At 41.3% G+C, this 16,807-nt stretch overlaps 1 protein-coding gene across 1 annotated transcript in view; it reads left to right on the top strand.

Annotated features, from left to right (window-relative positions):
* The window catches only part of HABP2 (hyaluronan binding protein 2), a 169,126-nt gene that overhangs the window by 76,516 nt on the left and 75,803 nt on the right, over nt 1–16,807 (top strand). Inside the window, exon 5 of the mRNA XM_038758138.1 lies at nt 1,699–1,815. The gene's annotated coding sequence lies outside the window, so the exon portion shown is untranslated. The remainder of the gene's footprint in view (nt 1–1,698; nt 1,816–16,807) is intronic.

Here is a 16,807-nt window from a genome sequence, read left to right as displayed (position 1 = left end):
GGTATGTAAAAGCTAATCAGGTTGGATACAATCCATGTCCCACGTGGGGCTCACAGTCACAGACTTGCCCAGGGCCACACAGCAGACACGTGGCAGATCAGGGTTTAAAAACTAGGTCATCTGACTCCAATGTCTGGGCTCTTTCTATTAGGCCATGCTGTTTCTCTGAAGGTTCACAATGAAGGTAGTCTATGGCACACCCGAGTGCTTAGTATCATGCTCTGCACACAGTAAGCACTCAATAAATACCTCTGATCAATTCATTTATGCAGGGATCAGGACCCATGATGCAGAACACTATCTCCCTATCTCTCTTTATCTTTATCTGTGTCTCTTATGTACTCATTTTCTTTTTACCTCAATCTCTCCTCTCCCTGATCTCCCTCCCATCACTTTCCTTTGACTATGGTGAAAGAAATCACAAGAAATAAGAAAAACAAAAAAAGAAATGAAGGCTGGGGCAGAATGTGATAGGGTCTTAGATGAGAGCAAATGCAAATTAATTACAGGTTTTTGTTAAAGTAACTATGGAGAATATGGTTTGCAGCATTCTCTGCTGGCACCATCCTTCCTGTGGTTAGGGGTTGGAATGAAACTGAAATTCCTGAAAGGCCTCAGAGTCAGGTTCAGACAAGCACTCAGAAATTCAGCTGCTTATCCAAACGATCACAGCCACCCGAGTCTGCGAAATTTGGCAGGAAACTCCCAAGAATGGGTTTTCTTGTGCTCTGTCCAGTGACTCTGTCCTCCAGCCAAACCAGAAATACCACAAAGGCAAGGTATTTGGCCCAACTGTGGTTTGGGTGTCCAGCTTGGGCCCTTTAAAGACAAACAAAGCAACTGGAAAAAAAAGAAAGGGAGATACTTCCCTAGATTTAACTTAATGGGTCAGATCCATCCCCTGTACACCCAGTTCTTTCAACAGTATTACGTAAGTTCCGCAGACCCCAAGGCTCCCCAGAGCTCATTTCTCTATCTCTAATTAGGAACAAGGGCAGGCTAGACGGTTGTTCTCTTGCTTCCTGAAAATGGGTTCAAAAAACCACCCCACACTCCACTGTCAGAATAATTTGTGAAAAATCCCTTTTCCCCCCTGCTTTGCCTTTTCAGAAGCTGAGTATTTTTAAACAAGGTGGGAAGCTGGAGTTGTTTTACTCTAAGGAATTTAAAAGAATCAACATGTTTTCTTTTCTTGGTTGGATCTGTGGTTGAATTGCTTAAAATATTTCTCTTCCAAAAGTAAGCTCAGCTCGAATGGTGTTTTCTGTTGATTTTTTTTTTGAGGCAGGAGGCCAGCTCCACAAAAAACAAAAAATAAAAAAAATTGACAACTTCTACTTGTCAAAGTAAGAATGCATATCAGTTATTCTGGGAGACAATGAAAACATCAAAAAGCACATACAACCCATAAAAAATTCAGGCACTCTGAAGCAATGTGGGATGCTTGGTGGTGTTACTTATTTGCATGGCAGTACCCAGAATGCTCTTCCAGCTCCCAGCTATTTCAGAGCAGCGCCAGTGTCTGAGCTCTGGGGAGCAAAGCGAAAGGTTCTAGTTGCTTGTGGGGCAGAGGCGCCCTTTAACAAACCTTCAGAAAACAAGACAGAGGCTGAGAAGGGACTTCTGTCATCCAGGGTGATTAGTAACCAGCCCTTAAGGGCTTAATCAGAGGCTTAGTCGATGTGTTTCTTTCCCCAGATATGCTGCAACGCTGAATACGTGCTGTGCAGGGAAGAGGAGGAAGAAGTCAACCTTCAGAAGTCAGGGCTGACACTGTTGCTGAAATGCTGCATAAGAATTGGGGATTTTTGTGAGGTATTTGTTTTTTGATACTTCATCCTCACCCCTTCAAAGGCAGGCTCTGCTGCTCTTTTCTTAGCCTGAGTTTTGGTTAACGGTTCCAGTTCCTCGGATGACAACAATAATAAATGTGGTGTTGTTTAAGTGTTTACTGTGTGCCGGCATGGTACTGAGTGCCAGAGTAAGTCCCTGTGCCACCAGGGCTTCATGGTATAAAGGAGAGGAAAGAGGTATTGGATCCCTATTTTTACAGAGGTGGAAACTGAGAAACAGAAAAGTGAAATGACCTGTCCAAGGTCAAACAGCAGACAAGTGGCTAGGTGGGGATTAGAACCTATATCTCCTGACTACCAGCCCTGTGTTCATTCCCCTAGGCCATGCTACTGTTTCTTCCAGCAGCCAGAGCCTGAATGGGCATGTGACTCTGGGAACCTCCCCCAGGGAGGTGCCAAACACTGGCCTTCAAACACAGCAGGGATCCTGGATCACTAATATTTTCAAAAAGGTGTTATGAGTGGATCTTTAGGTGCTCATTTTGATCCATCATTTCATTTCAGGAGCAGCCTAGTTTTGTGGAAAGAGTCCTTGGCTAGGGGAAAGAGATTTGAATTTTCATCCATTATTACTTTACTATGTGACCTCAGGCAATACAACGACCTCTCTGGACTTCCCCATCTGCTAATCGGAGGCAAACATATCTGTTCCCTGCCTATGTCATAAGCATATATTCAGTGACAAAAGATATGGAAGGGATTTTGGACCTTAGAAATTGCTTAGGCCCTGGCATTACTGTGGTGATTCCTACACTTTCTAAAGTTGCTAAGAATACCTTGTATAGTGTTTTTACCTTTTCAAATCTCTTTCACGTCAGTGATCTCATTTTTGTCCTCTTAACATTATTGTGAGGTAGGAAGAGGCAGGTATTATGGTTCTCAATTTACAGATGAGAAAACTGAGGTACCTAGAGTCTGTCAAGGTCACACATCAGAATGACTGAGCTGATTCTAGGATCCAGAACTCCTGACTCCCAGGCCCATGAGTCTTTCCAGGACTCCTTGCTGACTCCTTTGGCATTAAAAAAAAAAGTTTGACATTGAAGTTTCCTCTTTTACCCCGTTCTTTGAATGCACCACCTATAGATTAAATCAGCAGAAAGATTTGTGAGGTTAAAAGGTCGGTCTGTATGAATATTTTTCACCATTTTTTTTTTTGAGAAGTCCATGAGAGTTGCCTCAGATTTCTTTGGAAAAATAATGACTCATTTTGGCAAATTTAACTTTTTATCTGCCTCTGTTCAAACAGCCTTCTCTACCTTTCTCTTCTCTTGTGCAGGGAACTTGACTTTATCTCCTCTTGCTAATAGCTGTTGCTTGGTTTTCTACAACCTGGGGGGGAAAAAAACCAAACACTTTTCTTCTTCCCAGACTGTAACTTTGTTATATCTAATTTGGTCTAGGAGTAATATTATTAACACCAAAAGCTAACTTATGATTTGGTGTGTTAAGTCATTTCTGTTGTACTTTTATATTTCTAAAGTCCAATTTCCCCAAGTATGGTATAAATATGTTTACACATCCTTTCTACAAGCATCTATATGTTTCTACCTGTCTCACAGGTCCTATGTGGTAGGAGGGATTGCTAGAATCTGCAAACAGAAATGGCCAGGTTTTTTGAAGGCTTAATTTAAACTTTCTGTCGAAAAACTCAAGTGGACAAAATCAGATATTAATAGAAATGGTTTTGTGTGACTATTTTTAAACCACCTGGGCTTGAATTTTGTGATGCAAAGCAAAAGAAAAAGTGACACCAGGGCCCAGAGAAATGTCTGGAAGTGTCTGGCAGGGATAAACATGTAAGATAATAAAGAGAGGCCTTGAAAACTGTTTACCAACTCCCCCGCTGATGCCTCAAGTTTTACGCTTTGGGAGATCAAAGAGCACAAGAGAAGAGAAGCTACTATAATGGTCTAGTGGACAGATTACAGGCCTGGGAGTCAGAGAACCTGGGTTCTAATTCCGCCTCTGCCACTTGCTTCCTGTGTGACCTTGGACAAGTCACTTAAATTCTCTGTGACTCAGGTTTCTCATTTGTAAAATATGAATCAAATACCCGTTCTCCCTCCTATTTAAACTGGGAGCCTCATGTGGGAAAGGGACCTGATTAACTTACATCTTCCCCAGTGTTTAGTACATTGCTTGACACATAATGAGCAGTGAACAATTGCCACCATTAAAAGGGGCTGTGGGAGTAGTGGTAGTGGGTCCACTCATCCATTTTGTCAGAAGATTAGGATTCTAGGCCCTGGACCTGCTGTGTGAACTTGGACAAGTCACTTAACTTCTCTGGTCCATAGTTTCTTCATTGAAAAATAAGGATAAACCTCATCTGTCTATCTCATGAGGATTTGGGGAGAACAAATATGAGATCACTGATGCAACAGTGGTCTGGAAAAATAAAAGTGCCACACATAGTCAAACTATCAATTTAATTTCCTGTAGTCCCTTCTGCTCTTGATGCTTGCCTTGAAGCCTTAACCAAGTGACTCAGCTTAAAGACTCTCTCTTTCCTTAAATGTTCTCCAATTAAATTCTATCCTTTCTCCAAGCTATTGTTGCAGTTCATAACCTCTTAGAGGAACTTAGAGGAAACTCAGAGGAAATGTCTACATGACAGTCTAGAGGGGTCCATTTGGATTGCTGTGATATCACAGATCACTTTACAGGTTTCAAGAGCTGGACATTTAGCTTTCTTGAAGGGATGAATGAGGCTTTTCAATACATGAGTTATATTGATTGCTCCAGTTGGGAATGTGTGATCTGATGAGCAGTCCAGCGTTTGTCACCTTGCATGGCTGCAGGGCTATTTTTTATGGTATTTGTTAAGCACTTATTATGTATCGAACTGATGCACAGAGAAGTTAAGTGAGTTGTCCAAGGTCACACAGCAGGCAAGTGGCAGAGCTGGGATTAGAACCCAGATCCTCTGACTCCCAAGCTCAAACTCTTTCCACTAGGCCATGCTGCTTCTCAAAGGTGCTTCAAACACCTTTTAAATTGTATTGGTGGTTGATGATATGACTTATGAGATGCACTGTTTAGACCTCGACTGTAAGATCAGTGTGGTCAGGGACACTGTCTACCAACTTTATTGTATCTTCCCAAGCACTTACTGCAGTGCTCTGTATATAGTTAGCCCTATGTAAATGCCAGTGACTGACTGATCTTTTCACTCCATCTACACTTCATGCTCTCATATTTCCCTGTGGTACTTGTTGATTGTCTCTCTTTCCCCTATTAGTTTGTAAACTCCTCAGGAGCAGGGGCTGTTTCAATTCTTCAACGTATATCCCTGTGCCTAGAGAACTGTTACGGGTCCTTAGGTACCTCACCAACCCGTCCAACAACACTTACTACATATATCTTTATACTCAGTTGCTTCTTCCCTACATGTAATTTTCGTGTCTGTCTCCCCTGCTGGATTGTAAACTCCTTAAGGGCAGGGATTAGGTCTGTTAAGTGTATTCTCCCAAACACTCCGCACAGAGTAAGTGCTCCATAAATATTATCAATGGATGGATTGAAGACTTTCAATATACCCTTGCTGACTGAACAGTGCTTTCTGCACAATCAAATGCATCTTGGAGAAACAGTTGGATTGTTCCAAGATTAAGAGTGGGTTGAAAGTGAAGGGCAGTTTCAGGGGGTAAATGGTTACACAAATTCATTACCAACTCAGTTTTACCTTCTTGACTTTAAAAGGCCTCTACTGAGGGCTATGCTAATTGTGCTTCCACATGTATTTCTCCTTGATTATTTTCAGCTGTTTGGCTTAATGCTAGAAATGCTCTGTCTCCATTAGCCAATCAGGTGCTTGATGAAAAACAGAGTCTGACAGCTTCATGGATGCAAATGCCCTCTAGTGACTGGCAATAACACTGTAGGAAGATGTATCTGAAACATAGATGATTGCTCTTTAGAAAACACCCAGTGAAGTTGCATCATGGCATTCCTCAATAGTAAGTTTAATAGCCTCTTGCTGACTACGGCAGGCTGTTACAGGATATTTTAATGACTTTTGTTAAACAAAGCATTAGAGTTTCTTTCCCTTCTTTCCAGCCTACATGGAATTTAAAAGCTACTGTATGTAGGAAAAGCCAAATTGCCACTCCTGTGTTTGTTCAGCTTTCTCTGCTTTTCCCCAGATGTTATCAACAGATAAAAGGCATCAGTGTTTCCAAGAGATGAACTTCATTGCTGTGTTTTCTCAGATCTGGAAGTTTTTCATAGTATGTGGAGGTTAATTTGCTTGGTGCTTTTCCAGCTGTGTACTCAGAGCACCAAGAGGCTCTTAATGAGGACAATGTAGTATGGCAAGTTCATTCCTGAGTTCTTCTCCTTGCTCTGGTGCTGATTCTCTTTGGTGAATCCATCTGATTCTCTTGGTCCTCCCCAAACCCCCACCCCCAGTGAGTGTGGAACCATGGCATTCTTCCATGTACCCAAATCTCACCCGGGGTTTGACTGCTGGAGAAAGAACCCAAAGGCTAAATGATCCTCCCTTTCTCTAGGCCCAACAGTCAACCCAGTCCTTTAACCCTGCAACTTTCTTACTGCCCTCTTGGCATGGGCTTGGCCTCAGTAGAGAAATCATAAGCATTTGAATTCCTACATTAGTTGTGTGATCTCAGCCCTAGAAATACTAGGAATGATAGAATTTTTCTCTGAGAGAGTTCATTTGTTTTTATCTGTAAATCCTTTTGAGAAACAATGTGGCCCAGTGGAAAGAGAATGGTGCTGGGAGGTAGAGGATCTGGGTTCTAACCCCAACTCAGCCATTTGCTTGCTGTGTGATCTTGGACAAGTCACTTAACTTCTCTGTTTCCTCATCTATAAAATGGGGATTAAGTAACTCTTCTCCCTCCTCCTTGGACTATGATTCCCACACAGGACAGGTACTGCATCCAATCTGTTTATATTGTACCCACTCTGGTGCTTAGTACTTGCCACAGAGTAAATGCTTAATCAGTACAATTATTATTATCATTGCTTGTTCTCTCTCTCTATTTCTTGCTCTCTCTTCTCTTTTACTCTCTCTCTCCCTCACTCTTTCCTCCTCTCCTCCTTCTCCCCCTCTTCTCCTGCTTAGATTGTACTATTGGCTCTAAACACCAAGTGCTCAAAGATTTCATTTTATTTACGTCTTCCTGGAAAGGTTGCTTACCTCTGGGTTAGAAAGCGGTGGCCTGAACCAACAGCTTTTGCTTGACTATGTCATTTACTGTTGTCCCAAATTCACTGGGATTCACCTTAAAACACCTGTAGGAAACTACTTAGGATCAGTGTTTCCTGTTCTAAATTCTCCTGTGTTAACTTTCTTCCTCTGGCATTAAAAATCACTGCAGGGGCCCAGAGCCTCTGACTCCCAGGCCTGTTCTCTTCTCGTGAGGCCATGCTCCATCTTCCTTTCCCTTTTCTCCTCATTCTCTTAGTGGTAGACTTTATTCTTATATGACTCACAAAATAGTCCCATTACTATTCTAGTGTTAAAATAATGGCAGCAAATACTGTATTTACTGAGTGTCTAGTCTGTGCAGAGTACTGATGGGGCTCTTGGGAGAGTATAATAAAAAATATGACCAGGTTCTTGTACTCTAGGAGCTTGTGATATATTGGAGCAGTAGAGCGGGAAGAAGTGATCTTCTTTCTTAGTTCAAGAGCAGATTCCTCCACATCCCCTGCAGATTACATTCCACATAAGATGGCAGGGCCAGATTTCAGCACTGAGTCATACCAGTATTGAGACCAGAGCCAATTGCAACCCTCTTCCCCTGGTGGAGCAGGTGAGGAAAATGGGGGGGGGGGGGGGCGGGCAGGATAACAAACAGCAGTCTGTGAGCCAAAATGGAGTGACCCCAAGCAAGAGGGACAGAGGAAGCTCTTTAAGAATGCAGAGGAGTGTAGCCTCAGACACAGTGACTTGACCGTCAATTGTTGGGAGATAACTGCAGCAGCCTAGCAGTTCGGACCCACTGCAGGCCAGATAGAGCAGCTCCTTTTCAGCAGAAGCCTCGGCAGGATCGTGATTGGAGTGCTTTCAGAGCAGTGGGAGGGTTCCATGTGACTCGTGGAAGCTCTTTAATGGTATTTCTTAAGTACTTGCTCTGTGCAGGGCACTGTACTGGATGATGGGGTGGATTTACGTTTACAAGTGACTTAAGGTGAAACCCAATCCAGTGAATTTGGGACAACTGTAGGTGTGGATGGTACATTCAAGCAAAGGCTGATGGTTCAGGTCTCCAGCTTCTAAGCCAGAGGTAAGCAACCTTTCTAGGAAGATGCAAACAAAAAGAAATCTTCGAGCACTTGCTGTTTAAAGAGTCAATCGAACAACCTAAGCCAAAGAGGAGGGGGAGAAGAAGGAGAGGAGGAAAGAGAAAAAGGGAGAGTCAAAGACAAGAGGGAGCTAGAAAGATAATTGAGTTGGGCGCAGTCCCTGTCCCACATGGGACTCACAGTCTAAATGGGGAGGAAGAACAGGTATTTAATCCCCATTTTACAAATGAGGAAACTGAAGCACAGAAAAGTTCAGTGACTTCCCCAAGGCCATGAGGCAGGAAAGTGGCAGGGAAAGAAGATTCTAGGCAATGAAGAGATGATCACATTAAATGTTACATTACCACTATTTTCAGCATCTAACTTGACCCTTCAAAATCTCTTAACTGAACATTGCTGGTGTCACTCAAGATTTGTTTTCCTTTTTTATTGAATAATGGTTTTGGAAACTACAATTTTTATTCTTTGCATAATTCCTCAGGCATGTGCTTAGTTGGAGCCTTATTGTGTGTGTTTATGTACATGTGTGTGTGTGTAACAGCTCATGTGAGTTGAGGGTAAAACACTGGTTCCAGGAGAAGGGGAATTTGGGTGAGTGATTGTGGGCACATGCACATGGGAGTAAGAGGCCTTCTCTGATTAATCCTTGTTTTCCCTGACTCTCTCTCCCTTCTGTTGTCTCTGCACTTGGATCTGTGACTTTTGGACAATTGATATTCTCCCCAGCTCCATAGCCCTTATATGCATAGCTGTAAATTTTGTATTATAAATCTTGTGTTCATGTTAGTGTTTGTCTTCCCCTCTAAGCTGTAAACTCATTGTGAGTGGGAAATGTGTCTACCAGTTTTGTTGTGTTGTGTTCTCTCAGGCACTTAGTACAGTACTTTGCACATAGTAAATACTTAAATACTGTTATTATTATTATTACTGTGATGGCTTTTATAGATTTGAGGTGAGACTATGTCCACAGAAATAGACTCCCTTAATAAATGCTTTAGAGGGATTCCCAATTGACAGTAGACAAAATTGTGAGTTAGGAGGGGGCAGTGAAGGTAGACCAATGAGGAATAGTGGTCTAGTGGAAAGAGAATGGGCCTGGGCGTCAGAGGACCTGGGTTCTAATCCCATCTCTTCCCCTTGCCTGCTGGGTTAACTGCAGCAGGTCACTTAGTTTCTCTGTTCCTCGGGTTCTTTAACTGTAAAATGAGAAATAAATATCTATTCTCCCTCCCTTTTAATATGAGAGCCCCATATGGGCAGGGACTGTATCAGATCTGATTATCTTGTAACTTCCCCAGGACTTGGCACATAGTAAGCACTTAACAAATATAATAATATATAATATTATTACTAAGATGAAAATTTACCAAGAGGCAGGTGGCAAAACAAAATATTGCCTTTTGTTAATAGAAGGATCTTCCAGAGTCTACAATTCATCCTTTCCGTCATGATCCAAACCCTCCACCTAAATTGAAATGAATTAAAGCTCACCTCCTTCTTCATGGATTTTCCAACAGGAGAGTGAGATTTGGTGAAAATCTGTTTATTCATTCATTTGTATTTGAGAGCTTACTGTGTGCAGAGCACTGTACTAAGCATTTAACCATTCACAAATTTCTTCAACTCTGTTTTAACAGATTATGGAATAAATTTGGTAGCTTTTATTCCTTTTTATGGCTGTAAATCACCACTGGCCTTAGTGGCAATAATGGAAGTTCTTCATCATTTCTTTTATGTGACTATTCTTCAATTATCTCACCACTATAACTTTCATCTAAATCAAATATCGGAATGTAAAGCCTAAAATTCAAGAATATCATATTGGATTTTTAACAGTGCCTATGGGAGCCACAAATCAAAGACTAGAGAAATATAGGGCAGAAGAGATGTAGCATTTTAATCTCTGACAGAAATCATTTTGATCATAGTTTATTTTCAAGTGCCTTAACTCTCCTGGATGTATTTGGACAGTTCTTACAAAGAATATTCCAATAAATTCAGGCTACAATGTTACAAGAAATACTACCTTCCAATGTGTCACATTTTTAAAAAACCATTTAACCTTTTTCATAGCCTCCCAAAATATAAGAATAGCTTGTTTATTATAATAATAATAATAATTGTGGTATTTAAGTACTTACTGTGTGCCAGGCACTGTAACTAAATGCTGGGTTGGATACAAACAAATCGGGTTGGGCACAGTCCCTGTCTCACATGGAGTTCACAGTCTCAATCCCCATTTTACAGATAAGGGAACTGAGGCAAAGAGAGGTTAATTGACTTGCCCAAGGTCACACAGTAGACAAATGGCAGGGCTGGGATTAGAACCCATGAACTTCTAACTCCCTCGGGGTTTCAAAAAGGCTTTTCAGAGGTGCTTCCACAGGTTATGGGGCCATATTTTCTTATGTCCATTACTTTTACTGAAGTCAGTAGAGTAATATGCCTTCATAATATGCACCAAAGTTTAAAAACAAATCCCAAAAGATGGGACTGAGCAGGGGCTTACTGACTTTCATATTTTTATTAATGACACTTGAGGAGAATATCACTGGAGAGGTACCTAAAAAGCATATTCATCCATATGTCCTTAGCATGAATTTTCTGGAAACCACATCTTTCACATTATCTGCAAGGCAGACAGAACATCTCATTTATCAAATAATTATAATGAACTCAGAGAAGGAAGATTTCCCATTAGAGGAGGGGTGTCTTAAAAACAAGAGAAGCAGCATGGTCTAGTGGAAAGAGAATGAGCCTGGGAGTCAGAGGAGTTGGGTTCTAGTCCTGGCTCTGCCAGTTGTTTGCTGTGTGACCTTAGGCAAGTCACTTAACTTCTCTTTGTTATCTCCTCTGTAAAATGGGAATTAAGTCATTCTCCCTCCAATTTAGACTGTGAGTCCTATGTAGGAGAGGGATTCTGTCCAACCTAATAAACTTGTATCTAACCCAGTGCTTAGAATAGTAAGTGCTTAACAAATACTATAAATGCTGCTGCCTGGATTATCTTTGTCCAGAAACGCTCTGGGCATATTACTCCCCTCCTCAAAAATCTCCAGTGGCTACCAATCAATCTGCGCATCAGGCAGAAACTCCTCACCCTGGGCTTCAAGGCTGTCCATCACCTCGCCCCCTCCTACCTCACCTCCCTTCTCTCCTTCTACTGCCCAGCCCGCACCCTCCGCTCCTCCACCGCTAATCTCCTCACTGTACCTCGTTCTCGCCTGTCCCGCCGTCGACCCCCGGCCCACGTCATCCCCCGGGCCTGGAATGCCCTCCCTCTGCCCCTCTGCCAAGCTAGCTCTCTTCCTCCCTTCAAGGCCCTGCTGAGAGCTCACCTCCTCCAGGAGGCCTTCCCAGACTGAGCCCCTTCCTTCCTCTCCCCCTCGTCCCCCTCTCCATCCCCCCATCTTACCTCCTTCCCTTCCCCACAGCACCTGTATATATGTATATATGGTTGTACATATTTATTACTCTATTTATTTATTTATTTTTTTACTTGTACATTTCTATCCTATTTATCTTATTTTGTTGGTATGTTTGGTTCTGTTCTCTGTCTCCCCCTTTTAGACTGTGAGCCCACTGTTGGGTAGGGACTGTCTCTATGTGTTGCCAATTTGTACTTCCCAAGCACTTAATACAGTGCTCTGCACATAGTAAGCGCTCAATAAATACGATTGATTGATTGATTGATTATAAAAAAAACTGGGTGAAAAGAAAATAAATGTGGTTCCTGAAGGCCATTATTATCTATGAAATCTGAGCATGTACTATGCCTAAACTGTAAAAAAAATGCTAGTAGCAATAATAATTGTGGTATTTGTGAAGAGCTTATTATGCATCAAGCACTGTTCTAAACCTTGGGGTAGATACAAGATAATTATATTGGACTCAGTTCCTGCCCTAAATAGGAGGGAGAACAGGGTTTGAAACCCCATAGACTGTGAGCCTGCTGTTGGGTAGGGACTGCCTCTATATGTTGCCAACTTGTACTTCCCAAGCACTTAGTACAGTGCTCTGCACACAGTAAGCGCTTAATAAATACAATTGAATGAATGAATGAATTTTATAGATAAGGAAATTGGGGCACAGAGAAGTTGAGTTACTTGCCCAGGGTTAAAAGGCAGGCAAGTGGCAGGTAAGTGGTCCTCTTACTCCCAGGACTCTGCTCTTTCCACCAGGCCATGCTGCTCCTCTAAAACTATTTAAAACTCTCCCCACTGGGTTTGCATTTTTAGCATCTGGAGGCAGGATAACTCCTTTTCTTGATGAAGAAACATCAGGGAAAGAGGATTCCAAAGAAAAAAGAGACCATTAGTTAATTGTAAAAATGAAAATATGGGATGGGCATTAACGGAATGCTTAAGGCACACGTGTGATTACTGAAGAAATGAGTAAAGCAGAAGTCCTTTACTGTCCTCCAAATTGGAAACTAACTAGATTTAAAAAAAATTCAAGTCTAATAAGTTTGGGGAATTTACCCTCCTAGAATAGCCATTGATCTAAATTTAGATCCCTAGGGATTTTGGAGGATGCAGACTTCCTAAAGTCTGTTTTTAACCTTTGGTCTGGGGTGAGATATAAAAACCTCAAAACAACTGGGTCACTAGTGAGACCTTCACTGTTTTCTGGCCTACCTGAATTAGAGAAGAATCCAAAGATCCTTGGGAGTTGTAGATCCATGGATGCAGGGAATGTTAGAAGAGCCCACCTTCTAGACTGTGAACCCACTGTTGGGTAGGGACTGTCTCTATACGTTGCCAACTTGTATTTCCCAAGCGCTTAGTACAGTGCTCTGCACTCAGTAAGCACTCAATAAATATGATTGATTGATTGATTGATTGATTAGAAATGCCTCAGATGGGCCACCAAAAGAAGGAAAGGATGATTTTCATCTTTAGATTTCTAAGGAATTGAGAACTGGAAGGAATTGGAAGTTTCAGTCAGTTTCTATTTCCTGTTCTTCCTCATCGATTTGCTGTCCCTTATTCTATCCCACGAAGCGGGGCTTGGGCTAAGATTTTAAGGGCAAACCGTAAACCAGAGTCCAAGCAGCAAGCCATCAGGTGTCAATTAAAAGCTGCTATTTAGTTTCATTAGAGAATTTTCCTTCATTGTTCACGTTTCCTCTTTTGTTGACTTTAATTCATTTTCTTCTTGATCAGTGTGGCTCAGTGGAAAGAGCACGGGTTTTGGAGTCACAGGTCAGGGGTTCAAATCCCAGCTCCGCCAATTGTCAGCTGTGTAACTTTGGGCAAGTCACTTAACTTCTCTGTGCCTCAGTTCCCTCATCTGTCAAATGGGGATTAAGACTGTGAGCCCCCTGTGGAACAATCTGATCACCTTGTAACCTCCCCAGCACTTAGAACAGTGCTTTGCACATAGTAAATACTTAATAAATGCCATTATTATTATTATTATTATTATTGACCAGAGTCTAGTTATAATGACATTTTCCTTTTGTTTCTTCTCATAGAGGATGTAAATTGAACACAACAGTAAACGGAAAGTGATAAGAAGAGCTATTGACAAATCAGGATGAAATCTTTCTGCTTTAAGACCTCCCAAACTGCCTGAGTATTGCAATTTCTTTGAAAATGAGGAGAGATTTTTAAAGAGTAGATTCTTAGGGAGTAGAGTTCAACTTGTGGATGGGACAACAGTGTTAGGTGAAATAAGACTGGAGAATCTGCCTGAGGCATCATCACTGTTCAGAAGTTGTTTAGCATTTAGCATCCCCTGTCACTGTATCCATCAAAATGAGTAGACCATGAGGGAGATGCTTGTAGATGGAAGGGGTTTAGGGGGAACAGCTCTGGTAACCCAGGCATCCCTCCAGGAGAGGAAGGATAGAGCCTTCCACCATCTGATTCTCAGACCAGAAGAAGTCATTACAGGAGAGCATATTTTCTAACTCCTTCTGAGTTTCAAACTCCCAGAAAAGTTTGGCAAATTAGGATTAATCAACAAATGGATAAATCCACCTGAGCAATGACAATGTTAAGAAAAATTAATTTTTTTCAATTTTATTTGGAGGGGAGATTTTAGCATTTAACACTCATTTTCTAAAAAATAATTTTGGGGATAGAATTCTGGTTGCTTTGGGTGAAAATCTAAAAATCCATATTCTGGTTGTAAGATGTTCAAATAGGGGGCAAACTGTAATCTCCACTCTAGTAGACTGTAAACTCCCTCTAGACTGTAAGCTCCTTGTGGGCAAGGGTCATATCTACCAACTCCATTGTATTGTACTCTCCCAAACATTTAGTACAGTGCTCTGTACCCAATCAGCACTCAAGAAATACCTTTGATTAATTGATTTTCATATCTGCCAGATGGCCAGAGATAAATCAATGGTGTTTGCTGACTGTTTCCTCCAACAGTTCTGCTCCTTGAATGTACCCTCAGCACTGTTAGACTTATATGGTCAGGGCTCAGGTTTGACCAGAAGGAGCTAAGGAGAGTCTGTTCTGTGTGAGTTCTGCAGGGGTTAAGAGAGTGAGAAGTAAAATCTATATTACTTTGGTAGGTATGGGAAGGGACATTGGTGAAGTGGAAAGAGCATGGGCCTGGGAGTCAGCGGACCTGGGTCTGCCAATTTGCTTGCTGTGGGACTTGGGCAAACCACATAACTTCTCTGTACCTCAGTTTCCTCATCTGTAAAATGGTAATTCAATACCTGTTCTCCCTCCTCCTCAAGCTGAGAGCTCCATGTGGGACAAGGGACCAACCTGATAACCTTGTATCTACCCCAGCACTTAGATCAGTGTTTTACACATGGTAAGCACCCAACAAAAGCCATAATAATTATTAGATTTTATGGGGACTGAAGCTTCATAACCTCCTTGAGTCCTTGCATTAGATTAGCCTAGGAGTTAGATATTTGTTTTACAAATATCTCCTCAGTGCCTTTGTCTTCTTTTTCGTAATGTTGCATTGCATGGATTCCTCATTGCAATTCATACGCCTGTCACACCGGGGTGTCAATGGCTGTTGCCGCACTGATTAATAAAAAAAGGTACCATATAAATAAAAAATTAGACTGTCACATTTTAAAAAGGAGCCCCTCTGCAATGTCAGGTTTGGTTCGGCAATGTTCTTTCTGTTTTCCCAGTTCCACTGGCTAAGAGAAAAGCGCATAATGTCTCTTTTTAGTGATTAAGTGGTTAATGATTTAATGAACTAAAAAAAAATCTCATTTGTTGCTTCCCTTGGACTTGGAAAAAACCCTCAAAGAGCTGATTTTCTGTGTACCTCAGTCCAATATTGCTACCTGCTGGGATATGAACACAGTTTCTAAATAAATTGCTAGTGGCCTTGGGCAAATGAAGAGTCTCTCTTTGATCCTGCTAGAGAGAATGAAGTCAAATGTTCAATCAATCAATCAAATTCATAACTTCTAGCTACAATCGGGCTGACAACAGCCTATTATTTATTTTTAAAATCATATATTTCATTATTGCAAAACACACAGTCTCTCGTGAGGGAAAGAGAGTAAATTATTGATAAGCCTTATATATGACTGAGTTTGTTGTTTTTGACATGCTTGTCACTAACTATTGTCAGGAAGAATTTACTAAGATGTGGAGTCAGAAAAGTTGGCTGGGGATATATGTTGTGCCAAATCTGAACTGGGTAGAGAAAACTTTAATGGTCTCCTTCTTATTGAATTCTTCAGGTAAAAGACAGCTGAAGGCAGAATGGCATTCTATTGTAACAGCAATACTTTAAAAGCTTCCTCTTTAATTGCTCAAGAGGAAGTTATTTGGTTCTCAAACTATCCCAGACATTGGAAAATTAGATTTTACTGGGTTTGTGCATTCTGCAAATAAAAATTCTGAATTTCCAGAATTCCCATATGTTCTGTAGCAGAGTCTGTACTGAGTAGTGTGGTGGAGTGAACAAGTGAGATTCAAAGCTACATAGACAGACAAAAATGAATGTTATGGGAGTAGCTATACTGTAGACTTTACTTCTGATATATGGGAACTGCTTTGTCCCAGTGAGTGGTAGATTAGCAATCCCTAACAAAAAATCATCCGTGATTCCATAACAGGTTTAGGGAGTATATTACTTAAATCCCTCATAATGGTATGATATAGTGTACTCAATATTGTATTTTTCTCACCAAATGACGCCAGTGAACATTATAAATTATAAAAATACACTTCACACACATGATCATCTGAGTTCATGTAGCTTCCCAAAGCCACCCAGTTTAAAAAAAACATTACTTTTCAGAATAGAATTATTTACCCTGTCTTTAAAGTAAAAAAAAATCAAATGGTTATTGCAAGCAAAAAGTCTATAATGTTTTCATCTTTGAGAAACATATTTTCATCGCCTAGTGGAGAGAGCATGGGTCTGGGAGTCAGAAGGACCTAGGTTCTAACCCCAGCTCTGCCACCTGTCTGCTGTGTGTCCTTGAGCAAGTCTCTCAACTTCTCTGTGTCTCAGTTTTCTCATCTCTAAAATGGACATTAAATCCTACTCCATACTTGAGCTCCATGCAGGTCAGGAGCAGTGTCCAACCTGATTATCTAGTAACTACCCCAGCACATAATACAGTGCTTGGCACAAAGTCAGCAATTTACAAGTATGATGACAATAATGATAATAATGTTCAGAACCCCCTCATTGTAACACCAGTCAATTAGGGTCATGTTTTCTCCACC

The sequence above is a fragment of the Tachyglossus aculeatus genome, chromosome 16 (genome assembly GCF_015852505.1).
Source record: "Tachyglossus aculeatus isolate mTacAcu1 chromosome 16, mTacAcu1.pri, whole genome shotgun sequence".
NCBI classification, from domain to species: domain Eukaryota; kingdom Metazoa; phylum Chordata; class Mammalia; order Monotremata; family Tachyglossidae; genus Tachyglossus; species Tachyglossus aculeatus.
This window is presented reverse-complemented; position numbering and strand designations above follow the sequence as displayed.